At 35.5% G+C, this 25,667-nt stretch overlaps 1 protein-coding gene across 1 annotated transcript in view; it reads right to left on the bottom strand.

Annotated features, from left to right (window-relative positions):
- LOC145664833 (uncharacterized) overlaps nucleotides 1–25,388 on the bottom strand; it is a 131,971-nt gene extending 106,583 nt beyond the window's left edge. Inside the window, exon 1 of the mRNA XM_081731832.1 lies at nucleotides 25,244–25,388. The gene's annotated coding sequence lies outside the window, so the exon portion shown is untranslated. The remainder of the gene's footprint in view (nucleotides 1–25,243) is intronic.
- Between the last annotated feature and the right edge of the window lie 279 nt (nucleotides 25,389–25,667).

Below are 25,667 nucleotides of genomic sequence, written 5' to 3'. Positions count from 1 at the left end.
TGACTCAATATACAAAAGGAAAAACTTAAGTTAAGATGCAACCCTGCACCTTAGAAATAGAAAGCAATCTCTTATGATAACGAATGTGTAAATGAAATGGATTTAAAATGTAATTTTAAAATACAAATAATAAAAGAACGTATATTAATTAATTTTATTGAAATAAAGAAAAAAAAACTTTACTAAAATTTCTTGCGCTAAGCTCATGAAGGGTTACAGCCGGTGAGATAACGAACATTCAGCTAGTTGATGTGAGATCAAATTCATTCAAATAATGCTATTAACTCTGACTTTCTAGACCTAATTTCGTTGCCTCTTAATTCGAGTAGTTCCCCTCTTGATGCTAAGTCAACCCCGAAAACTTCATATTTGGAGCGTTCAGAAAATAAGGGAATCATGTTCAATAACAAAGTTCTGAGAAAAAAAGACATAAAGTTGTACAGAATGCTAAGTAAGTGCAAAAATGAACTTTGATAAGAGTTATTTATAATTATAAGAATTATTTAGAATATCTGAACCTGAATCTTTTAACTTCTGAAAAGAGCTTCAGATAAAGATCTTGAAGATGACTATGTCCTAAATGGTCAAAAGTAAACATGATTCTCTTGTACAAAGAACGCGTTATTTCTAATTTTCACCGAATAATGTTGAAGGTATTTGGTTTCCTGGTAAGGATATACTAAGAAAGCATATATTCAGAACAACTTATCATTTACCATTATATATGTCTAGCAGTAGGGAATAAGTAGCTTAGTCAGAACTTAAAAACCTGAGCTATATGGCACAAGCAACGCCGTCTCACCCTAGAAACCAAACAGTTTATCGCTTACTTTCATTGACATTAGTGCTTGAAATACAAATTGTTTTTGACAAATAGCGTCCAGTTGTAATATATGACGAAAACATGTACTTGCTTGTTTATATGTTTACTATCAGTGGTTTAGTGTAACTACCAACATAAAATGCTATCAAAATTAGTTTGCAACACCGGTATGTATCGTGTGAAACTATTACACTGCATCGTTTGATATTTATGCAAGTTAACGTGTCGCTGGAGACCTAACTGCATTGTGTTTAGATGCGTATTGTTTCCACCTTACTAACAACTTAAGCTTTTGTTTCAAATATTTCTGGAATTTCTTCTATTTCCTTTTAAAACAATTACATTGCAAACAAACAAACAAAAAAAATGAACGAACTTAAATAAAAACAAATTCTTTGTACAGATTTGTTTTCATTACAGTCAATGATTAACCCGAACTGGATATTTACTCAACAATTTTTTTAAAATCTTGTAAATACATAGACAGATCATGACTGAAAATGACCAATTTACGCTGCCGTTTTCAATCTTAACGACAAATCTGTCGGCGACGTTGCCAACGATATATTTTAGTTTGGTTCTACCATATCGAGAGCGGAAAAGCTATCAACAAATAATCTTCACATTCGGAATTCTGACAGTGCCAGAGCCAAGAACCTATTTTGGGTTGCTTCGACTGTATTTCAAAAACGAAAATGGCTATCAACAAGTCGTATTCAGAAATGGAATTATGACTTTCGATTTGCATGGTCAGTTTCAACGTAACGACTTGTCTGTCAGAATGGAGCAAGGAATAAATTTTGGACTTATCTCAAGAACGAAAAGAATTATCAAGAAATAATCTTCAAATTTGGAATTACCACTTTCGATTTACACGATCGTTTTCAACGTAACTACTTGTCTATCAGTGAAGGAGCAAGGAATATACTTTAATTTGCTTGATTGTGTCTTGAGTACAAGAAAGAGCTATGAACAAATGGTCTTCAGATTCTGAACTAGAACGTTCGAATTTTAAACCGTCTGTCTGTCAGTGACGGAGCAAATAATATGCTATATTTTGGTTTGCTTCGACTGTATCTCGAGGACGAACAGAGCTATCAACACATGATTTTCAGATTCGGAACTACCACTTTCGATTTATATAGTCGTTTTCAATCGAACTACCAGTCTGTCAGTAACGCTGTCGGAAATCTAGAAGTCGTGTGTGAAATGGGATGATTCAACAGTTAGTTTCATGCTATTAAATGCGGGAAGTTCTGGGTTTCTGTTGCACTTTCTTCATGGAAGTAGCGTGTCGTAATTATAATTACTTTGATTAATAAAGTACACAGGATTTAGATAGAGTGCTGAAGTGGAAAGTAGAGATTTTTATTAGTCATAATTATTAATATTTTATGCATTTCTTTTGCAAAGGTTAAAAAAATTACTCTAATTTTAAACGTATAATTATTAAATGCATTACCGGTACTGTTGTTATGCCAGAGGCAAATCTTAATGACTTAGCTGTTATGTGTTTAACATGCTTGTTTTTTTCATGCTTCCTTAGCACCACATTATAAGTTATTTAGCGTTCACTGTTTTCATAAAGGCAGGGAGTGACTACAATTTAAAGCAAAGTTCATTCATAACAGAACTTTCACGCTTTCGTCACGAACAGAGTTTATCGTTTATCTCTTTCGTTTGCAATTATGAAAAGCTTTCAGCTTATTATTTAAGTTATCACTTTTCTTTCCTTCTTTTTCTTATTTGATTTACTTTCTAATTGTAAATCTCTGTTCCTTTCTAGAACTATAGTAGTTAGTTTGCCGTTTTTGAAACCGGAAGTCCGCGTTCGATATCCCGTTCTGTAGTTCAAATCTGACGTTAAACCATCGACTTACATCACATATAAGGTTGCTATATCTTACGACTTTCCCGTAAGTTTTGTTTTCTGGTACGTTTTACGTTATACGTTTTTATTTTCTCCCGTAAGGTGATTTCTTTCGTTTTTTTTTTAATAAGTAATAGTAGGGGGCACTGTAATCTAGTGGTTAGAGGTGGTCCCGGCTTCGATTTCGGCCGATGCTTTCCAATTTTCGGCGTCCACCCAGCGTAGTGAGACAAACTGGGGAGTCATGTGAAAACAAGACGTAGCGGCTACTAGATCTACAAAGCTCCTCATGCGCTTGTTAGCGAAAGGGTGTCGCAGCGCGCTGGGCTTAGACGTAATTCAGCCGATTGCTAGCGGATGGCGCTGAAGCAGGCTTATTCTTACAAATGGGCCGTTACGTCGTTTTTTTTTTTTTTTTTTTTTAATAATAATAGAAACTGTAGTCCTCAACACTTAGAAAATATTTTCGGTAAGTTAGAGCAAAAAAAAAAAAAAAAAAAAAAAAAAGAGAAAAGAAAGAAAGAAAAGAAAAGAAAAATAGAATTTATTTCTTCCACACTGTTAACAACGCAACCAAACGACATAACTTACTATTTAGAGAGAAAATACAACAGCTTATGTTTCTATCTTCTGTCTAATCGACACCTCAACCTTATGTGTAAGAATAATTCCATTTAAGCATCTTAACCTTCGTCTGTCAACACCATCTCGATCATATCACAATTTCGATCAATCGTATGAATTAATAAAAAAAAATCCAAATAGTTATGAATTCCGATGTCCTACAAGCATTTTTAAACGCGTAAGAAAAAAAAAAGGATGTGGAACTATTAAAAGGTGTAAAATTCTTCATTAAAATACAAATAAAAGGCAACAAAGATATGTGTCACATATTCAGTTGGTTGGATATGAATTTAGCATTCGTTTCAGCATTGAGGCTTCACATGTATGAGAGGAGGACCTACGGGATCTGAATCACATATTCTCTCACCGGTGATTGTAATATGCGTTTTGTGCTTTTTATGTGTTGTACTTATTTTTAATGAACTGCACCAGTTTTCAATTAAAATTATTCTGCGTTACTTTGTGAAATCATTTAACCTACGTATATGTTCGTTATATGTAAATTGTGAATATTACATATCTTCCTTTTTTCTGTTAAAAATCTATAAAATTTGGCAACCCTCATCTCATATAACTTTGCTGCTGAAAAGTTATAAAGATCAGCGCTGTCTTTGTTTTAGTACCACACACATGCTTTTGGCCCGTTTGATTCTAGAGTCGATCTCAAGTGGAGACGTATTGAACGATCTTTATAATCTTTAAAGTTTTACATCTCACGCTTATGCCAGATAGGCTAAAGGAAACGGTAATGATGATAAATGAATGAAATGGTGGAATGAAGAAAATGGGATGAAACAGCAGAACACCGAGAAAACCCACCCACACGGTGTTTGGCACGAACTGGGATCGAACCAAGGATCCCATGCTAGCAGAGGTAAACGCTCTACTACTGAGTCCCATATTGAACAATCATTCCTCATCTAATTTATACGGCATTCTTGCCGAGGGGGAGTGGCACGTGGTTCAGTGGAAGAGCGCTTACCTCTGGCGCGTGGGGTTCCTGGTTTGATCTCTGGCCATGTAAGGTTTTGGTGGACAATATCGTGTCTGTGGGATTTTTCATTGCACCAATTCGCTTACCTTAATCATCGATCTGTCTTAACCTAACGGGCATAAACGTGGGACGTTAAACTGAAAAATTTCCTTGCATTTGCTTACAAGAAATCTCAGTGATAGAGCGTTCAGGGATGATCACCATTATAATGCGTCATATATATATAAATTACGGTATGTCATTACTAAAAACACTTAAATTTCTGCGTTTAAAAGAAAATAAAACTTCTTGCTCTTCTTCTTTACAATTATTTAGCTTCCGGCGTACGTACGTATACAGGAGCTTATAGTTTCACTCCAGGTGTATATATATTGACATTGCCCCCGGAGCTCTCAGAGTGCCCCCCGGAGGACATCAAAATAATACGTCTATAATATAATAATAAATGGAATAGTACCGTATGAAAATAATATGTGCCCCTCCAAATGCTAAATGTGCCCTCCTCCCCCGTAAGAGTTTATCTGAAAGAAACACTGAATAGTGGTCGCGAGGACTCGTGAAGGCTAGGCTCTACACCAATCATAGAATTGCTTTGCCTCACGTGTGACGCATCGGAAGAATTCGATAAGATTCGTGGAGCTCTGTTCCGTTCGCGCACTTGAGAAAATATGAAACAACAGAAGTGCTCCAACAATGTTGCTAAACTTAGAAGAGGTGGCGAACGAGCGACAAGACAATAAAAAAAAAACGAAACTTAGCGGCAATCTGACAACACTGTACCCTCAGGAGACGTTCTGTGTAAAGTGCGAGAAAGCGAGAGTGGCGAAATTTCATGGATAGGAGTTGGCAAACGGGACACACCCTCGAATTCTATTGGAAGCTGAAATTGGTAGATCTAGGTCAAGTTTCACGACGTCTTGTGGCTACTATAGTAGCCGGATCTACATCAAATTTGGAGGGCAAATAGTTCATCGACTAGAGAATAAAAATCGATACATTTGGTTGTCGAGCTCGGCCAGAGACAGACTTGGCCCGACTTTTAGTTATGCACTTTATTTCCACTTTCAATGGAAATTAATATTTAAATGAGTATAAGAGGCAACAGAGGCTGTTCTCCACTGCTTTGCATGCCGGGAGCTACTAAATTCAGTTCACCGACTATGTTCACCCTGGTTATTTTCATATTTCTTTATTTTTCTTCTATCTAATACTCCAAACAGATTGAACATTATCAGTTTTTCGTAAGCTCTCATTCCTCTAGTAAGTACCCATATGGCTGAGCGCGTGTGAACCCTTGAACCGCAATTGAACGTGAGAATAAATTCTGCCGCCAACGGAGATCGAATCTAGCCAGCCTCGTTGATAGAAATATGCCTTACTCTGACTGAGCCATCGCAGCTCACATCACTGAGTATGCTAAGCCGATAGCCATTTGTTTAATGTTATTCATAGAAAAGTATTTATTACACCATTTGGGGTTTGTGCATCGTTCGGAAATTTTAAGAGAGAATTTACAATTGAAAGAGTGGTGATAATAACATTAAGTCGAACTATGAAGTGCCCTTCACGTCCAATGCGTAAAATCCATGTAATTTATTCTTAGTGTACCAAACTTATAATTTATTTTAACCATATTGCTTTGCTTAGGATTAGGAATTACATTTCTGGGCTTCCGGCATCTATGGCCATGTTAGCCCGTCACGTATATGAGGGATGACGTCCCTTAGCGACACTATCGGAGGAAAGGGAAGGAAGAAGGGATTTGGGGAAGGAAGGAAGCGGCCTGCAACCTGTATGTTAGGTACAATCCCGGCATTTATCTGGTGTGAATGAGGAAAACCTCATTTAGGATCGCTGGCATGACAAAGCTTGCATACTTTTTTCGAGTAAGTCCCTCCAGCGGGAATCGAACCCAGGACCGCTCGGACTAAAGACGAGAACATTAGCGACTACGCTACGCGGGGCTACAATATTCCTTTGCGAGACTAAATACATTTATTCTACTTCAATAAAATTTTGGTGCTATAGTGCTGCCAAAATGTCTTGAGCCGTGGCAAAAATGCGAGCTACAGCTCACACCCTCGACACACCTACGCGTTGAGCCAATAAGGGTTCAGCTGTTGCTAAGCGAAAGATTCTTAGCAAAGGGGAGTGGAATTCCTTCAGTCGATAGCAGCGCCTGGAACAGAAGACTAGGTGTCAAGTCAATGTGGTATATCTTTAGTATTTAACAGGAAGCTACCCAACTATACCGAAGCTAATTCAAGAAATTTTCTGGGGGCGCGGTGGCTCAGTGGTAGAGCTTTCACCTCCGGTGCTTGGGGTCCCTGGTTCGATCCCAGCTCGCGTCGTGTGGACTTTGTGGTGGACAAACACCGTGTTCGTGGATTTTCTCGCGGTTCTCCCGTTTCCTCCCACTTTCATCATTCCACCATTTCACTCATCTCTCATCATCACCGTCTCCTTTAGCCTAACCGGCATAAGCGTGGGACGTAAAACTTAAAGTTTTCATTCACTTATGTTTTGGGCCCAGGTAAATGGCAACGTTACATTTTCCTTTAATATTGGGCGCATAAAGAGTGTACAATCCAAACGGCTAGTCCAGACGGTTTCCCCTCTTACATTTTGTTGTAACTCTGATAATAATAGAGTTACCCTATGTTATGGGACTTTTGAGACACCTTGTATGGATGTAAGAATGAATATACGTAAGGTGAATGCAATTCAGCCTTTCTTTAAAAAAAATATCTCGGCCCCCTCCCGTTTAACGAATGTATAGTGAGATTTTGTCCATCCTCTGGCTACGGGACTGACTCGCCCTTTCAAATATGACTGTTCTAGTTAATTCCCTCAGAAAACTGCAAGAAGATGGACAAAATCTCACTGTAAATTTGTTAAACGAATCAGCAAACCACTGAACCTGCAAAACTGTCTCATTTATCTCATTTGGTCAAATGACTTAAGTAAAATATTATTATTATTATTATTATTATTATTATTATTATTATTATTATTATTATTATTATTATTATTATTATTATTATTATTATTATTATTATTAAAGTTTGATTTTAGAATTTAACTTAGAACGGTGTTGTTTCTTGCACTATTTGATACGGCAATTTCTGTATATAGACTAAAAGAAATCCTAATTGACTGATTAACGCCCAGGCCAAACCGCTTAATCTAGAAACTTGAAATTTTACCAGTGCATAAGGTTTCTAATGTAAGGCACCAGTAAAGCTTTTTTTTTTTTTTTTTGAAAATTCGACGAGGAAAGGGTAGGGCGAAATAGAAATGGCAATTATTATATAAAATGCCCATATCTCCGAATCTTTGGTATATGGATTTTCCATTTAAAATAGTTAGACACGTGATTCAGTGTTTCTTTTTTTCCTTTCTTTTGATATTTTCCCCAGAAGGGAAGAAAATGTAACAGGAAGAGAAAAGATTATAACTGTTATAACAAGATTACCATAACTCGAAATCTTTTAAAATTAGAGACATGAAACTTGATATTTAGGTTTTTCATTTAAAATAACTGAAGCCTTACTTCAGCTTTTTTTTTTTTTTTTTTTTTTGTTATGTTTCCCTTAGAAGGAAAGTAAAACAGCGGGAATCAAAAAAGAGTGAGATTGCAATTGTTACAATAAGATGGCCATATCTCGAAATCTGTTAAGATTATATAGGCACATTAGGGATATCAAACTTTGTATATAAAATACTTATTCAAAACTACTGGGAATATTCTACTGCGTTTCCGGAAATTTCGTTACAATGTTTCCCGAAATTCCGGTTTTAACGGGAGAAGAGCGGCAATTTATTTTTTTTTCTGAGTAATATATAAAATGACTTCGAAGTCGTCAGTCTCATCATCAGGACAGGGCGGATACAGGACGGACTTCTGGGAGGGCGGTGGGTTGTAATACTGCTACTTAGAGCCAGTGTTAAGAGCTCCAAACTCTGGGATGGGTTTTATTTATAAACAAAATAAAAGTTTCCTCTTCTGGGAGGAATTACCCAGATCGCCCCCCTGGATGCGCCACTGCATCAGGGGAAAGATGGGGTTGGGGAGAACCATTTGATGTGAATTTTTGAACACAGCACTTAGGCCGACATGGGTTCTTATCATTTCACATTCATTAAAATTAATATTCTAAGGGAAAAAGGGATTTAAATTTTTCTTAAAGAACAGTGACATAAACTTATTCTTGCCTTGCAAAGAATAGAATACGAGGTGCAAAACAGTATCCCGAGTAAATTCGAGAGTCTGGGGGCGCAGTCCGTAGCTAGCCGAAATCTAGTTAAGTATAAAGCAATTAACGTTCATCTATCAACATACAAACTTTAGATAATAGAAAATACTGCATGAGAGATAGATATTAATGGAAGCCCATAAGTAAATAGTTCTTTTGATAAGCTAATGGCAAATATCTATAGGTCTGTTAAGATAACAAACATTAAAATAATCCACATCCTCTGGCACGATCAGAAATCCTATACTGACCATCTGAAGTGCTCTTCAGAGCAGTGACGTAGGTACGACGTTTTTAAAAAATAATTTATTACAAATCCCAAGTATTGGATAGTCGTGTTAAAAAAATTATCTCCTAGAAAAACCCTATTTAAAACACTTAAGGAATTAATCTATATATTATATTCTTTATCTTTCTTGCTTCATTGTCGTTAGATTATATGCATCAAAATTTACGATCTGCTGGTGTAAATAGAGAGTCTTACGAATAAAAGGAACTGGTTCTTCAACTTTCTTTTAAAAAATTATTATGAGCTTCCGCTTAGCCAAATTTCTAGCGTGCGAGACTTCAATGTCTTTGGTCCTTGGTCTATTCCCGGTGGAAGCACCAAGCATTTTCTGGCATTGACTCAGCATCATTAGGGAGCTGCCTGAATTAAGAGGCATTCAACATTGGATCAAAAAGCCAGAAATAATATTGACCCATGCATCAGGCACGCACCCAGAATTTTTTGTTAGGCGGGGTGCAAGCTTTTGGGGGGAGGGGGATCGAATACTACAACCCACTACGTCTATGTAGTATTGAACGGGTACTATTCTGTATCCGTAATGATAAGTAAAATACTACCACCTATATTTTGAGAAAAAAAATACAGAACTAGGTTGTTTTTATAAGAGAAAGAGTACAAATGCATTGTAAGATCAAATTTTCATGCTACATCAACCATTTCTCTATTAACCCCTTTAGAGTTTTTGGTAACTTTTGTTACCATGGAGTAGTATCGTCTTTGACCGCTAATTTAGGTTCTCTAACAGGTATTTAAGCCGTTTTTCTTAATTGGTCAAGTCAAAGATGGACCAAAGAACACCTCAGATGTATTTTGTCACCGGATGGTCAACTTGGCCGTGCCAAGTGGGGGCTACGTGACTTTTGTTTTCTTTTTTAAGGCAAATTTCAAAAATGTTTCACACCTTTAGTTTTCAAGATATCAAATTCAAACTTTGCATATGGATTGTATGTACCTTTGGGTATTTCTCAAAATGTTTTCAGATCCCTACGTGAAACCGGAGGGGTACAAGTGTTCCGAGGTTGTTGTTTTTTTTCCTTTTTTCAGAAAAAAATCTGTTTTTTTCTCCATTTTCCGGTTCATACGGACATGTGAGTAGAACCGATGGAAAGGATTTGTTATACTGAAGAAAATGACGTTTGAACCATGACTTTAGGCCAAATAGTAATGACGCAGTAAATTTTTATAATATATATAAATAAATTCAGACTTTCAACAATTTTTCCGCCCTTCGTTTTCAAAATACAAGGTTGAAATTTTGCTCATGTATTATATACATAACAACGTACTTTTTTAAAATAAAAATTAGATCCCTACTTGAACCCAGACCCAGGTCAGAGAGGCAAAGTGTTTTGGCGGAATTTCAAAAAATAAATTCCGAATTTTCCTTCAATTTTCCAGTTCAGGTGTACGATACGGACATGTGAGTAGTACCATTGGAAAGGGCTCGTTACTGAAGAAAATGGTGTTTAAGCCATGATTCTAGGTTAAATAGTAATGATACAGTACATTTTTGAAGTATATATATATATATATATATATATATATATATATATATATATATATATATATATATATATATATATATATATATATATATATATCCAATATAAAACATTGGTAACCTTCAGACTTTCAAAAATTTCTCCCGACCTTAGTTTTCAAGATACAAGATTAAAATTTTGTACACATATTATATACACAACAACGTATGCTTTCCGATAAAAAAAAAAAGTCAGATCCTTACGTGAACCCAGGCCCGAGCCAGAGAGGTGCAATAATTTCGAAATTTTTTCGGGTTTTTGGGTTGTCTCTGTACTAAAATAAAATACTGTGGTTCTTGTCGCAAGAGCCTATGAAGGACTGGCTGGTGGCGCACATTTCACTCAGTGATGAGTTGTCAGATACATATATCCTGATATGTTTTGCTCCTTCAACTTGGCAATTATTAGCTCCTCCCATGATTTTTTTTTTTTAATCTACGCCACTAATACGGAGACACGTAGCGTTTTGGTTCTCAGTTGCACAAATTTAAAATATGCTGAGCACAAAGCAGGAAACAGTATGGTTGTAATCTCGCCGTTTTCAAGATCTTACAAGTTCTCATAAAAGTTGAAAGCACCAGACTATGAGACAACAAATCTGTTACAACCGTTTACAACGTGACAAGAAGGTTATTGTCCTTACTTGAATATTTTTACAACTTCCAACAATGTTATTCATTGTTCGTGAAGTAATAATAATAATGCTATAGCCTGGAGGAATAACGTAACCTTCCCATCCATATTAATGTGTTACCTGGAACAATATACGTACAGTGAATTGCCTGACGGCCTTGACCGTCAAGTAGTCAAGTACAGTAGTATGTGTGTGTGTGTGCTAAGTAGTCAACAGTAACTTGAATAACACATATAAAGTTGCTACCTTAAAATCACGTTATGAATGAGTGTAATGAACTTCTGCTATTTCCTTATTGTATTATTTTGGAATTCCTATTCTCATAACATTTTAGTCCTTGAATTAACTTCAATACAACACGTTCTTTTAGATCGCAGACATTTGTTACTTTTATTTCAGTGGATTTATTATTGCTCAAGTAAGATTGTTCATTATTCTCAATTATAGTCGTGTTCAATAAATGGAATATGAATACCCATATATGTTTTTTTCGTGGCTGACTGGCTAACGCTCGCTTTTTCTATGTGCGTGGTCCGAGTTCGATTACTGGTGGAAAATCTTGCTTCTGACACAAATCTGAGTGTTAGTTCAGATTTCACGTAACGTATACTTTCAGCACAATCCCATCTCGGTACTGAAAGGGTACGTTAATATTCCAAAAACGAATCAGCTTGGACGTCAATGTATCTTTCAGGGTTATATAGCACGAGTGCCAATCTTGAGGAACGCAGCCGTGATCCCCGAAGTTTATAACGATAATTTCTCCGTCCCTCTCTTTACTGCCATCATACCCTCTAGCACGTCCATCATGGTACAGTTCCTTCTTAATTATCAATTTCCCGACCAGTTTCTCTTCCTCTTCTCAATAAAATCTAAAATCGTTCTTTTCTCCTCCCCCACATTTCAAACGCTCTCTCATTCGTTCTCCGTTCGACCAGCTATTTCTCCCCATTCTTCTCCACACCCACATTTCGAAAGCTTCCAGATGTTTTTCGTCACTTTTGCGTAATGTCCATGTTTCTGCCTCATATAGTACAATACTCCATACGAAGCATTTTGAATACACTTACTCAAAAGTAATAAATATATTTCAGAGAGAGAATAAAAAATTGTCTGTCTTTTTTATTCTTTCTTTCGAGCCCATATATCAAAGTATTGATATGCCTGAGTGCTAGTATAAATTTTTTACTCTTACTGTTATTAAAGATTCTCTCTCTGAAAAGATGATTGCTGGCAATATTAAAGAATAGAACAAAAGAATAAAAATATGTTACAAGTACCGGTATACGGCGAAGTAGGGATGTTCTTAAAATCTCGATAATTTTGTATTCATTGTGTTCATTTATAATATCCGAATAACAAATAACAAAATGAGTGACAGATTATTTTAAGTAATTATTAAATTATTCAATGACCAGTAATACAAATCAGTGTGTCACGCAGGGCATATTAGCGTCTTTTTTAAAATTAGGGTGACGGGACAGTAGCTCAGTAGTAGTACTAGACGGGTTACTAATTCGGTTCTAGATTATGAGAGCTTGTTGAATGACTAGTTGATTTGAATTAACGTTCTTTGTTAGCAGCCAGGTTATATAGGAGATTGACTGATTTCTATTTACGTCGTTTGCCAGCAGGGAGTCTATATAGAGCGATTGATTTGAATTTACGTCGTTTGTCACCAGCGAGGCTATATAGAGCGAGTGATTGATTTGAATTTACGTCGTTTGTCAGCAGCGAGGCTATATAGAGCGATTTATTGATTTGAATTTACGTAATTTGTCAGCAGTAAGGCTAAATAGGGCTATTGATTGATTTGTATATACGTCTCTTGACAGCAGTGAGGCTATATAGGACGATTGATTGATTTGCATTTACGTCATTTGTCAGCAGCGAGGCTATATAGGACGATGCCTGCAGTTTAAAATGAATCACTGTAGTGTGTTTTCGATGCTCAAAACATCCAGGAATCCAACGCAGGACTTAGTGCATGAAAAAGCACACGACTAAGATATAGATTAGGAATGAGGGCATGTGAGCTTGTTGTTAACAACATAATGTCCGTGGGTTTTCTCGCGATACTTCTGTTTTCTCTTTGAATCCCTCTCAACCAATTCTTTCATAATCATTCACTGTCATTAATCATCTGTCTGCTTTAGGTAAAAGTTATAATCGGGTAAAGATTTAAATTCATCTGTAAATGAATTCTCTTGATATTTTCTGGAACTAGAGAGACCATATTAAACCAATCGAACCAAACACATTTTTCATCTCAATGGCATTTTATACTTGTAACAAATTAAGGAAAAGAATGATGAACTGTTAAAAGACTCTTATTAGCGTTTTCTCTGCTTTTTCGCTCTTTATTTTCAAATTTTTGCAAAAACCAACCACAATATTGAAATTTCTTTTAAGTAATCCCAGCCCGTCATCTAAGTCAATGACATCGTTATTGATTTGAAGACATTCTTTGTCAATAATGTATCATTAACCCAAATTATTTCAGTAAGTACCATAGTCAAACCACTAAATGTACATAATTACGCAAACAAGTTTTTTTTTAAATATTAATATGTGATTTTCACAATATTTGAAAAAAAAATGTGAAAATTGGGGGAGACGACGGATTGGTAAGCAGTGCTTTTACTAAACGACCACTGTATCATAGGTTACGTAAGAATTGCGTATTGTTACTGCTGTTGCAAGCCGAAATGGATTCTTACTTCATTAGCAAAAATAAATGTATCGTATAGTCTCTAGACTTATAGGTCTTCTCGAAGGCATAAAACGTCTGGACGATACACCCTATGACGCTGCGCGACATACCGTTTTGGAAGCCTGTTGAAAGGCACCTTTATTAAACACACGAATACACTAGGAAAAGAACACGAAATGTATCAAATATGACTAAAACAGTGAGATCCATCATGCAACACTTTATTGGAGAGTAATAATCTCTGCTTTGAGTTTTCACTCTAGTAAATTGATGATGTGGGTAAACCAAAAATAATATGTATTAGCAAAATTATGTAAATGCATTAAGAAAAGAATTAGCATAGAATATTACTAACTTTCAAAATGTTGTCAGAACCATTTCTTATTCTGATGTATCGTTTTATTTAATCGTGCTGCTTGAATTCATGCTATAGGACATTACCTATGTACTTAACCGTTTTGGAATTTTAGAATTTTTAAGGTAAACTTTAGACTTTCATCGCTATTTATCTTAAGATTTTGGTTCGTACTTCATTCTCTTCACAATATAGCAACCTTTCAAATGGTACTATTCGCATGTCCGTATCGTATAAATGAAAACGGGAATTTGAGGAAAATGGGGATATTTTTCTGACACACGGTATAGTATATATACCATAATACCGAGATGGTTAGAGTAGGTAGGTGAAGGCACAAAACCAGTAGCGCACGAGTAGGGACCGTAGGGGATTGTTGCCCACGAAACAATAAGAATTTTGTAAATTCGAGGCAAGCCTCTTGTAAGCAACGTTGGTTTATTACATCTTACATCTCAAAGCTATTAGTATTACATGGTTCATATTTTAAAAAACTATAAACTGATAAAGCGATTATACGAACATAATAAAGAAAATGTGTCGACGTTTAAAAATACGCAACTCATTACACACTGCATATTCCAATAATAAACATAGTTTGGATAATGTTATATCACACCCTTCATGGTCCCCCTCTGACGCGAAAAGATTTTGATAACTTTTACATGAAATTATGAAAAAACATCACAGAGCATAAATTTTGCACATAAACTTGTAAAACGAGACGAGAAGAAGCTTTCCGAGAATCCGGAAGAGACGAGGTTCCAGCAAAATTTATGACCCGAGAATAGAACCTTGTTTCTCGTCTCGCTTTATCTGCAACACTACTGCCTATTTGTTAATCCTACGGTTATGGTTTGCATGGTACCCGGATTTCGAAATCAAAAACACATATCAACAAAAACATCAAAACTTGATCCATATATAAAAATATTTTTTAAAAAAAATACCGAAATAACAAATATAAAAAGTCTAAATATGACATCAAAAATATCGATATATCGATGAGTAATATTCTTGATACCGATATTTCGATATATTTAAAAGTTAATTATCAATTTGGTGTCGCTTACTCTGAGGGAAAAACGCAGACTAAAAGTGTTTCAGAATACAATCCTGAGACGAATATTCGAACCGAAGAGGAACGCGAATTAGGAATGGCGGAAACTTCATTGCGAAGAACTGCAAAATTAATACCGTTTACTAAACATTGTTAGGGTCATCAAGTTAAGGAGGCTCAGGTGGGTATGCTATGTAGCCAGAATGAAAGAGAGTAGCGGTGCTTTCAAAGTTTTAACTGGAAAACGACCATTAGGAAGACCTAAGCTTACGTTGGAGGACAATATTAAAATCGACCTCGCAGAATTAGGAATACAAAGTAGAAACTGGATCCAGTTGGCAAAGGGTAGAAGTCAATGGAGAGTTTTGTGAACACGGCATTGAGCTTCCGGGTTCTATAGGCCATAGAGTTAGTTAGTTAAATTGAATTTAACATAAGTATATAATTTAAGGGTCTTCATGTCTCGTTGATTAAAAAGGCGACAATAAATGTGAATATTCGTTCAAATATTAAACGAGATGAATAAAGGAAGAAATGACACCGTGTGTAGTAGTCGCTAATGCTCTCACCGTTTATACGAGCGGTCCTAGGTTTGATTCCCGTTGAGGAAATTCGATCGAAAAAAGTGTAATAGCTTTAACAGGCGAGTCATCCTAAATAAAGATTTTCATGGGTTTTCTCATTCACACCAGACAAAAGCCAGGATGGTACCTAACACACAGGTCTCAATCACCCCTTCCACCGATAGTGTGCTCTCCGAGGGACGTCATCTCTCTCACGTTACGGGCTTAAGGCCATACATGCCTGTAATGACCAGAAAAATGTACCGTACAAATAAATAAAAGTAGAATGAAGCGGGAATAATATCATAATACAATACGGCTGCAGTGTTGGTCCAAAAGAAATCCCGAATGGTCTAGGTGACCCTAATAGGCCTACTGGCGCGCCCCAGAAATTTTTCTTGAGATGGATCCAAGCTTTGGGGACGGGACTCTATTAATACAAGCCACCACGTCTATGTAGTATTGAACGGGTATTATTCTGCACCCGAAAAGACGATAAGTAATCGTAAAATCCTTGTATCTTCAGAAATGATAGAACTAAATTGTTTTTATAAAAGAAAAAGTACAGATGAACTGTAGGGTCAAATTTTCATGATACATCAAACATTTCCCTGTTAGCCCATGGCTATTCACAAGCGTTCGCCACGCGTTTTTATTATTCATGCGTACGCTTGGAATACGCTGATCATGTATTTAAATGTGGATGGCTAATCACAAACACGAAAGCAATAAAAACGCAGATAAAACATCAGCTCGAACGTATTTGGTGCGTTTCGAAACAATAGACCGCCTGCTGTTTAAAAGATGTCTAAAGGAAGGGAAAAAAGGAAAGACGTGTTGCTAGGCAAGGGGATTTTTAGCAAGAAATAGCTGCTTGGAAGATGCTTTGTGCAGAGTATTGGAACTCTGTTATTATAGACCTAGACCCGGCAAAAAAGACCTGGAAACCCTGCCTGGTCCGCAGTATGATTTATAGCTTTGGATAAAGTAAAATTACCGAATAGCCACCTTGGTCGCGTTCGCAACGGGGGGTAACGCTTCGAAAACGCATTCTCAAATAGCCTAACCCTTAGGAGTAGGCTATTTGAGAAAGCGTTACCCCCTGTAGCAAACGCGGCCAAAGTGGCTATTCAGTAATTTTACTTTCACCAGATGTGTAAATCATACTGTGAGCCAGACAGGGTTTCCAGGTCTTTTTGCCAGGTCCAGGTGTGTAATAGCAGAGTTCCAATACTCTGCACAAACCATCTTCCAAGCAGCTGTTTCTTGCTACAATCCCTTTGCCTGACAACACGTCTTTCCTTTTTTTCCTTCATTTTGAAATCTTTTAAACAGCAGGCGGTCTATTGTTCCGACCCGCACCAAATACGCTCGAGCTGACGTTTTCTCAGCGATTTTATTGCTTTCGCGTTTATGATTAGCCATGTACATTTAAATACATGGTCAGCGTATTCCAGGAGTACGCATGAGCAATAAATACGCTTTGCGATCGCCTCAAATAGCCGGGTACTTAAACAAGTATAGTTCCATTGAGAAAGTGCACAAACGTTAGTTGAGTCAGGAAGTTCGGACCTGCTGGAGGAGGTTCGGACCTGGTGGATTCCCCATGGGTGTGCCCCTGCTGTTATACATGGAATGTTGGATCTAATATGCCTTGCCCTCCATATTTTTTCTTACAAAAGGAAGGTCATCATAAAACGATATGAAATCTTAACTTCACAGTATTGTTTATAATAAAGAAGACAATAGAAATCAAGTTCAGATGAAAATATTCTTTGAAGTAGGCCACAGAAACTTTTTTTTTTTTTAAGATAAAAGGAGGAGACGCAGTTTCCCACGTTCCTTTGCTTCTTCGAACATCTGAAATTACAATTGAATTAACATGAAAAGTTAGGTTAAAGCAAGAGTGTATCGAGACAACTTAACGCGAAGAATGTCTGTCAACCACAAGGTTCACAGGAGCGACCTAGAATCTAACTCTGAGCAACAGCATTGACCTACTGTAAGGTAAGGGAAATATTGTCATCAAACAATCAAACAAATGTAAAATTTCCTTTGGAATATGGTGCTCTCTTTGGAATTTGTGATGAATTTAATTAAACTTTCATATTTAAACATTAATTCTTATAGTGCCTGACAACAGCGTAAATAACATCTACCGGTACCTCAATTATTCTACTTTCTCCAACGTGTTTGTAGTGCTAATTATGGACATTTTCATACTGAATACAATAAAGATGAAAATAATAATAATAATAATAATAATAATAATAATAATAATAATAATAATAATAATAATAATAATAATAATAATAATAATAATAATAATAATAATACAAAGGCTCTAAGATTTTAGTTCTCTTCTTCGAAACTTAAAACGTTTGTAGGGACAATTAAGATTAAAAAGAACTGTTTACAATGTTCTGTTATTAATAGAAAACATACACAGGTGCCTCTATGTTTATTTCGAAGCAAAACATCAATATGAGCATAAGCATATGTGAAAGTTATATTTTGTCACAGCATTTCAGCCCATTTGTTTCGTGTCATAGAAAGTTACCCTGTAGATTATAATATGAATATGAACTATTAATTTGTGATTAGTGAAATAGTTAACACGTGACTATTCTTTTAATATGGGTGGTCGATTCCCGTCGGAATACAAGAATCTTCACTGTTTATCCAAAATTGTGAGGTAATTAAAGACTTACTTTGATTAAGACTCTTCGTTGGATTTTACTGCCTTAAGTTTATATTTTTCAATATAGGGCAGAAAATTAAACAGTCCCAAAATTTCATTAACTTGTTCGCACATACAAAATGCTATAATCTAAAATATACAGGAACTTTTCTTTGTTGGATAATAGATGTTTCAATTGTTCATGAATAGAAGTTTCCAACTCTCGACCAGTATGGAATTTTCCTAATAGGAATTCCCAATTATTGAGTATTAGAAGTTTCCAGTCATTAAGAAAAGGTTTCCGATTGCACCTGATAGAAGTTGGTTGGATTAGAATTTAGCGTCCCTTTTAGCAACGAGGCTATATGAGACGTACACCTACATCTTAACATGGGATCCGAAGTACATGAGCCCGCACCAGCAATAGAACCAGGGTCTCTTGCGCTGGGAACGGAAATGTTAACCACATAGCTATGAGGGGAACTCTTGACTAATGGAAATTTCAAGTGTTCACAGGTAAAAGTTTCTAATTGTTGACTAATAGAAGTTTCGAATTATTAACTGTCTCTAAAGCAAATGACTTTCAATTAATTTACAGACGAACTGTTTACCAATGAAGAACGTCTTAACAATACTAGCTATTTTAGTTTATAGCAATTATTCTCGGACTTTTCGATTGGCAGATCCATCTTCAGAGACAATAAACTTAACGTGAATTGCAAGTTACAGCAAGTTACTACACTTTAAACAAAACGTAACCTTAGTGTCTTACTCCAAACTCAAAATTGCTGCAGTTAACGTCGTACTGAAATGATATAAATTAACCAATGTGTGTGTGTGTGTTTATTATTACATGCTAATCAGAATTGAAAGGATATAATAACTTCAGGAAGAAAAGAATAAGTTGATGAGAACAAGTCGGAGATAAAACTTGAGTTGTCTAATTAATGATGCTCTATCACACTTCTTTCTCTTCAGGCCCCTTATCGAAATTGTTTCACTTGAAGTTCCTTTCCTTTTTTTTTTTTTTTTTTTTTTTTTGAACTTTACTTCGCCTCTAAGTTGCCTTTCCTAAATAAATTAACTCCTTGTGAAATTAACTATTTACGTAAATTGACAAATATACACCTAAAAACTGTCAAACTGATCTTTCAAGACATATTACTACATTAATGTTCTTAATATGTATTTCGCGGAATTCTTAGGCCTCTTTCCATATCCGTTACGATGCCATTATGATTTATCAATATTTCCTCAAAATCTAAGAAAGTATACTGACCCATAGATTCAGAATCACTGGATTATAGCACTTTGTAGGTATTGGAGAGTTGTACAATTTTAATACCATATTCTACTTTAGACAGTATTGTTATATATACGAAAATATATTGTGGAATTGAATGAAAGAAGTTATGAAGTTTCGAACCCAGGCTCACAAATCTAGAAATAATGGCGCGTTAAGAAGTAATGTGTTAACTATAGAAGCAGGCAATATGTACTTGAACGTGTATCATTTGGTACATCATACTCAATCATAGATTATACAGCACCACCAGGAAATTTAATTTAGGATTTATATATAACTAGCTCAAATATCCATTCTTCCCATGGGAGCTGTATTTGGAAGTCAATGCCTGTGGGAATACGCCATTGATCTCAGCGACTGCGAAAATTATGGATTTGTCACTAATATCGGTCATTTTGTATTATTTTTACATGTCTTGGTATATATCCACGCCGCTCTCCCCTGGTGACCTCCGCCCCGCAGCCGAATGGGGTGGTTGCGACCGGAGTTTCACCATTGATCTCAGTGACCGTGAAAACTATGAATTCGACACTAATATCGGTTATTTTCTACTACTTTTACATGTTCCGGTAAACGCCCCCCTGAGACACCCCTGGTTCGATTTTTTTAAAAAAATGGATTTGTCTTGGTCTGGGGTCTGGACCAAGGTACCCATGATCCAAATTTGGTAACTTTTGGTCCACTCGTTTGATCCCCAGGCCGCACACAAACTGTCAATTTTATTTATATTAGATTTTAAACGATAAATAGTTAATTCTTCAGTCTACCTATCGTTGAGCATATGACCTTCAATAAAAGGTTTTCTTGTGTGTAACATCTTGCTGTGAGTATATGTACGTACGTAGGAGTGTTTAGTTGTCACTTCCCGCATATTTTTTCTCTCTCTGTGAATTGAAGGAGGAAGTAAAGTGGTCATTCACCCTTGCTGTCTTCGAGTTTGATTGAAAACCACTTCTCTCAAACAACACGTGCTGACTTGTGTCAAGAGTGCAAATAACTGCACAAGAATGTTACTACATGGGAGCCGAACCCGTGTTTTCTAGTTAGTAAAATCGTATTGAATTATAATACAACTGTATGTATTCTTTTTTTAAAAAAAAAATCTACGATATTCTTATCATTTAATGGTAAAAAATCCAAAGATGAGACATACACTAATCGATAGATCTTACTGAGCCGAAGAAAATGAGAAAGATATCTATGAGTTATAATTAGGATTAGGAATTAGATTTCTAAGCTTTCGGCATCTATGGCCATGTTAGCCAATCACGTATGAAGGTTGGTGTCCTTCGGCGATCACACTATCCGAGAAAAGGGAAGGAAGAAAAGATTGAGGAAGCCAGGAAGCGGCCTGGAACCTATATGTTAGGTACCATCCCGGCATTTGTCTGGTGTGAATGAGGAAAACTCAAGAAAACCTCATTCAGGATGGCTGGCGTGAAAAAGCTTTTGGACTTTTCCGACCGAATGTCTCCACTGGGAAAGGAACCCGGGAACTCTCGCACAAGTGACGAAAGCGTTAGCGACTACGTTACGCGGGGTCATAGAAAGTGGAGAAGAAACAATTAGGATCAACATATACTAGTTGTAACTTACGTGAAATAAGTGAAATATAATCATAATGCAGTAGTTTAGTTAGGTGATGCTTCAAAGACTATATATTGATTATTTTTAGAGAATATTTAAATAGGAGATAGAGTTAGCCAATCTGGTTATGATAAATTTCGTCAAAAGGACACGCACCGACTCTTAAGACCGTGACGTGTCTTTTATCGATACTTCTGACATGTAACTTATTGTTTGCAATTAATCTGTCCTGTAATGGTGTTCTACAATTAGATCTAAATGTGAAATGCATTGTTTATATGTGTAGGATATTATATTTCTTACATTCATATTAATATTGCAGAATTAGCATTATAATGCATAGGAATTGAAAAATATTCATGTGTATCTTTTTAGATCTTCGTCACAGTCGGTTACATTTACAGACGCATCATAATGATTTTACATTGAACCAGGTGTTGATTATTGCTGCTACTTTGATAGTTTAACTTCCTTCCCAACAAATTTCTAAGCAATACAATGTATTGTATTCTATGTGACTGTATCCGGAAAATAGAAAAATTCAGTTTTCATATTGCCCAGGATGTACGTGGGTTTTCTCGAAGTTCTTCTGTTTCCTTCCACTTTCACCATCTCATCATCAAGCCTCGATGCATGATCTCGGTATAGTCTTAAAACATATATATGATGAATGTGTATAACATAAAACGGCTTAGTGATTACGTATAATTTCTCCAACGAAGATAGCACACAAATGTCAGAAGAACTTTTTTTTAGACCTATTAAGTGTTTATATTAACATTGTCTTTGTCAATAGAAAAGGAAGATTGGAGGCCTTTGATTTTAATAAAAAAAATACTCTTAACTGCATTGAAGTAAGCTATAAAGTTAAATCAATTTTTCATATCAAATTTGGACACATACGCATTTGATTTTTAGTCCATTAATTTAAATGGGGAATTATGTTTCTATTCTCTTTGAAATAAACTGGCATTTTAATTGTTTACTAGTTGAACCTGTGCTGTCTACTCAGCGCATCGTTCTGTTATAACCATGAATCTCCTTACACATATATAAGTCGACAGGACAGCACATATAAGTCGACAAAGGGAGTGAATTGCTATTGACAAACATACAAACATAGCATTTAATGTATATATGTTGGAGTGAGTTTGTGTTTGATTTGTAGGGACTTGATATCAAATGGAAACATATTTTTTTCTTATAAATCCATATCCATCCGAGTACGCCTCTTGAGGAATTTGAAGTAAGTTTTTGCCATTCAGATTTAAGCAAAGCGCTTGCAATGTCCCTCAACCCGCTATACATAACTCTTCTGCTGGTTGCCTAACAAGGAAATTAACCTTATATTCGCCCTAGCTACAATATTAATCTTATGGGCTCAAAACGGCCCCTAAAATGTTTAATAGAACAATAACGGCACGATTTTTTTTTTTTAATTTGAATGAGAACTGGCAGATCTACACAAAATTTGAAACAGACCAGTGGAAACAACACGTTTCTTGAGCTTGTGGTTTCCGAGATCTTATCGTCGATAAGAACTGGCCACAAACGTATAAACGGAATTGACCACAAACATATAAACAGAATCTTGACCACAAACATATGAATCTAGCATTGTAATATATAGACTTTAATGAACTGAAATTCTTGAAGTCTAGGAAAGTGTCCCTTGCGGTTTTCTAAATGAATTTACACTGTATATAAATATAATATTTCTTAAATAATTAAATTTGATGATAAAATATTAAAATTATATTTAAATTTTGTTCAGTAAGTGACTTTAAATAAATTTCAAGAAATTAGTAAACTGAAATCATTAAAATGACAGTTTAAACTCGTTCTATAAATTACGGGCTAAAAGATAAAGAAGCGCATGTATGCAGCACCGTTAAGAAATATTTCCTTAAGTATAAATATTTACCGAATGAGTGCTTTTTTTTTAGACAATTTAATGACGGCAAAAGTACTAATGTTTGAATCTATAATTTCTCCACAAATAAAATTTTTGCACCTCACGCATATTTACTTTATTTAGAACGCGAAATAAGAACTTTTAACGTGTTCCTTTCTAAAGATATTAATAAAACTTTTTCATTCACATTGATTTGTCCAAAATTATAGAAAGGAACAGAAAATCTGTTTACTTGCATACAACGTACAATTAATACACCATATTTCTTTTTACACACTTTGAATGTATTCTTTTAAAATAAGCTGGAGCAAATAAATCACACTTTGAATGTATGTTCCTATTAATCCTAGACAAGTAAATCGCATTTTGAACGTATTTTCCTGATCTTTCTTAAGGAAGTAAACATCACTTTGAAAGTGTTTCCCTAATAACAGTATACAAATAACTTGCACTTTGAATGTATTTCCCTAATAATCTTAAACAAATAAATCGCTCCTTGGATGTGTTTTTCTAATAATCGTAGGCAATGTATTTTCCTAATGAACTTGAGCAAATAAATCACACTTTGAATGTGTTTCCCTAATAATCGTAGGCAAGCAACTCGCATTTTGAATGTATTTCCCTATTAAAACATTAAACAAATAAATCGCACTTCGAATGTGTTTCCTTAATAATCGTAGGTAAGTAACCCGTATTTTGAATTTATTTCCATAATGACCATAAGCAAGTAAATCACACTTTAAATGTATTTCCCTAATAATCGCAGGCAAGTAACTCGAAATTTGAATGTATTTCCGTAATAAAGGAAATAAATCGCACTTCGAATGTGTTTCCCTAATAATCGTAGGTAAGTAACCCGTATTTTGAATTTATTTCCATAATGACTTTAAGCAAGTAAATCGCACTTTAAATGTATTTCCCTAATAATCGCAGGCAAGTAACTCGAATTTTGAATGTATTTCCGTAATAAAGGAAATAAATCGAACTTTGAATGTATTTCCCTAATAATCTTAAGCAAATAAATCACACTTTGAATGAATTTCCCTAATAATCGTAGACAAGTAACTCTCACTTTGAATTCATTATTTTAATAAAGGTAGGCAAATAAATACTTTTATTATTATGAATATTAATATTAATATTAATATTAATATTATACTGTATTATTTATGTTCTAATAATTATAATTTTGAAAAAGCATTCCCTACTTTTGCGAACAAAGCGAGAAACCAATATATGTGTGCACTTGACATGCCGAAAATCACACACTAGGTTTTTAAATATATTTTTAAAAAAGTCACACGAGAGAAAATACTATGAATTTAATTCAGCAGAATTGCTATAATCGATCTCTCTGAATTCTTTCCCGTTCTCATCTTTTTTTTTTTATTTCTTATTTTTAACGATGATTCACATACATATAAATTGTTCAACTCTCCATGGCTGTTGATTTAAAGTAACCTGTGAATTCTATTAATGGTGTCTTTAATATATACTTTGTATTGTGTAGTTACTTGTTGGGAACTTCCGTCTTCAAAATTTAAATTTTCACCATATTTCGAAACGTAATCTACACTGAACATCTTTTGACACCAGTGACACGTTAAACCGTGTAAAATTTAATTAAAGCTGAGCACTCTTTTTTAAAAGTATCCATACATCTTTAAAAAAAAAAACTACAAGAAACCTATGAAACATCGCTTCTTTTCTTTCTGTTAACGTACTTTATGCCGTAGAAGTGCTTCCTCTGATTACTTGATGCATTTCACTGAATTATTTCTTTAAATACGCTATTATCACCGGAACAAAAAACTTTAAAAAGCATATTTTACGTAAAGAACTAAATGATGCACACCGGTGCTTTTAAATTTTCATTTGATGCACATTTCTCTTCCGTGTATATTGTCCAGGCCGCTAGGAGCTGACCTTAACATTGAATTTGGTGAGTGAAGTAAGCGCGAGAGTTAAGTCGTCGGACCAAGCGGGATTTGTAAGTTAGAGAGAGAGAGAGATGAAAAAAAAAAGTTCCGTACCTTATTGTTGTAGTAACCAGGAAGCGGCGACGGAGATTAGCTTCGCGTCACAGCGGTACAATTTTACGAACCACCAAAGAAGAAAGACACTGATCTTATTATACAAGAGGGGAGCTTTGACCCGCTAGTTTATATACGTAACAGTGACGTCACACGACCTGCGCGCCTCCTATGGGCACACGATGCGCAATCCAGGAAGGTCACTTGGTAAAAAAGGAGAGACAGAAGGGGTAACACTGCTGGAGGAGGGGGAGGGAGGATTTCCAGGATGCTTATCTTAATTTTGAAAGAATAAAATGTAAGATGAGGCAACGCCGTGTCGTGGCGATGTCCGGAATTATAAGCTTTCACATTGTTTGCTATGCATGATCGAGTGAAAAGTAAACAATTGCAAATTGATAGTTTGTCTTGTCAAGGTGTTTAA

Source organism: Thermobia domestica, chromosome 11 (genome assembly GCF_964235325.1).
Source record: "Thermobia domestica chromosome 11, izTheDome1.hap1.1, whole genome shotgun sequence".
NCBI lineage: Eukaryota > Metazoa > Arthropoda > Insecta > Zygentoma > Lepismatidae > Thermobia > Thermobia domestica.
The sequence above is the reverse complement of the archived record's forward strand: the minus strand, read 5'-3'. Positions and strand labels throughout refer to the sequence as shown.